The following is a 2,167-nucleotide window of genomic DNA, read 5'->3' as shown; positions in this document are numbered from 1 at the left end:
GATTTGAAGACTGTTTGTGTGGAAGAATGGGCCAAAATCACACCTGAGCAATGCATGCCACTAGTTTCTCCATACAGTCTTGAAGCTGTCATTGACAACAAAGGCTTTTGTACAAAGTATTAGATAAATTTCAGTAAGTGTGTTCAATACTTTTTCCCTGTGCCATTCCACATTATTACAAATAACTTCATTTCTGGACATTTATGGTTTGATTTCTTTGTATGTATGGATCACTTGGGTTGTTACCGACATCTGGTGAAAATATCATGTCATTAGTACCTCTAGTAATATATTTACTGAGAAAAATGGTGACGTGTTCAATACTTATTTTACCCACTGTAAGTTACGGTACTTTTAATATTCAAACGTGGTTTACAGTAAATTGAGAGCTAAGCCTGATTAAGTTTTAACACAGCATATTCGCATGAATCTGTTTTTGTAATGCTGTGTCAATATTTTATTTAAGATTGCTAACTTTAGTTAGCAGATGATCATAAAAAAGAAGCTAACCAGCTTGTTAGGAGAATGTTTGTATCTGGGAGCGCCTCTTAATTTTTGTCTGCCACTGCTTTCTAATCTAGTGATTACTTTAGCTTCAGCCGTTTCCTGTTATAGTTGGAAACAAACAACCATGTCAATATTTATAAAGCAAAACAAAGCCAACATGGAAAAACTGCGTAATGAAAAACCAAAACCACACCGTGATCAAAGAACTTGCAGAACCTCTTACTTGATAAATTTATCAGACTGTCTCTTGCAGAGGATTGCTTCAGATCGCTGAGGTTTGTGGGCCATCCTGTCCGCATGACTGTTTTTAGTACAGTCCACATTTCACTCAGAACTTTTTGGGCCAATGCAACACCAAGTTTTTTTTTTATCTTGTTCAGTCGTTCTGGTGCAGAGTTGCTTCCAAGTTTGGGGTCATTGTTCTGGTGCCAAGTTTCAGCTGTCAGACAGAAGCTCTCAGAGGAGCTGATGGTCAACTAAATAACAAAACACACAACATCCCTTCCACCCCCCAGTCACTAAGCTGCTGTATTCATTTCAGAAAGAAATAACACTTTATCTCTGCAACTCTTTCAAACAGATTGTAATTGTCAAGTCTTTTACTGTAAACAACTTTATTATTTAACCTACTAACTGAGGCTCTGGAGTCTGTTTTTTGTCATTTCTATGAAAACGGCACAGTCTGACCTTGGGGTGAATTTGCTGGGACATTTTGGTAAAGATTAACAAATGTCATAATTGATGACCTTGTTCCTGTCATGGTTTGTGTTTAGATCATAATCTACATTCTTTTTGAGTTTACTTTTGTCCCATTGTCTCTTTTCTCCCTCAGTCAGCTCTTCAGTGTTTCTCCTGGTCAGTTTGCCACCTGTCACCTCTCAACTGCCACTTCGTGTTTCTCTCCAGTGTTTCGTCCCGCTGCAAGTTTGCTGCCTCGTTGGCTTTTGCATTATTAATGAAAGTATTTCCTGTTTTCCATTTACCTCCCAAGTCTGCCTGCATTATGGGTTTCCATCTCTGCAAATCTTACAGTTCCACTTGTGAATAAATCTGTCCCATTGCAGAATGATGGACTTCAAAGCTTTAACCCTTGATGGGCAGCAACAATTGCTGATTTCTTTCCTACTGGGTATTGTGTTAAAACCCATTCACACACCCACAATATGGTACAGCTAACTTCCATTATTTTCTACAGCCTAACCCTGACCACCAACCCTAACCCTAACCTCACAGGTACCTGACCCTAAAATTAAATTCACACCTTAGCCCAAAACTTAACCCCCGACCCATCAATGGTCGTCAGCGCCCTGCAGCTGACCTCTTGTATTCATTTCTATGGGGTCCACCCTGTCGACGACTCAATGTCATGTTAAAGTTTAGTTTAAACCTAAGGCAAGGAGGAAAACACTTATCTGTGCCATTGTTTTAAATTAAACTTTAAGGTAAACTGAGGCACAAGCATGCACAGCAGATCTGCACATATATCCTGCTCCTTCCTGTCGACCAATAGGAGATGAGTTGACCCGACCACCTTATTTACATAATGAGGCAGAAATTCATAATGAAAACTAAAAACAGGAAACAAAAAAATGTAAATTTAAAATGTGAAAACAAAAAGACTAAAAACTAACTGTGGTAAAAACTTATAAAAATGATAAAC

Source organism: Austrofundulus limnaeus, unplaced genomic scaffold (assembly GCF_001266775.1).
Source record: "Austrofundulus limnaeus strain Quisiro unplaced genomic scaffold, Austrofundulus_limnaeus-1.0 Scaffold263, whole genome shotgun sequence".
In the NCBI taxonomy this organism is placed as follows: Eukaryota; Metazoa; Chordata; class Actinopteri; order Cyprinodontiformes; family Rivulidae; genus Austrofundulus; species Austrofundulus limnaeus.
This window is presented reverse-complemented; position numbering follows the sequence as displayed.